We start from the raw sequence: 267 nt of genomic DNA, 5'->3' as shown, positions 1-267 counted from the left end.
CCTTCTAATTTTAATCTAGGGTCAAAAATAACACCGAAATCATACAACATGGGTAATTTAGACCAATATTTTTTAAATTTTTTTTCCATAGAGGCGATAGGAACTCCTAAAACCTCATGTGTCCTAAATTCACTAAATAAAATAGACATTCTTAAAAGTTCTCCTAATGCTAATGGTGAAGTTGGGTAATAAGTTCAACTAAGCTTTAAGGTAACTTCATGAAATCTACCTAAAAAGTTATACAAAAGTTCGGCAATTTGCCAATCA

The sequence above is a fragment of the Morus notabilis genome, unplaced genomic scaffold (assembly GCF_000414095.1).
Source record: "Morus notabilis unplaced genomic scaffold, ASM41409v2 Scaffold1383, whole genome shotgun sequence".
Classification (NCBI taxonomy): Eukaryota; Viridiplantae; Streptophyta; class Magnoliopsida; order Rosales; family Moraceae; genus Morus; species Morus notabilis.
The sequence above is the reverse complement of the archived record's forward strand: the minus strand, read 5'-3'. Positions refer to the sequence as shown.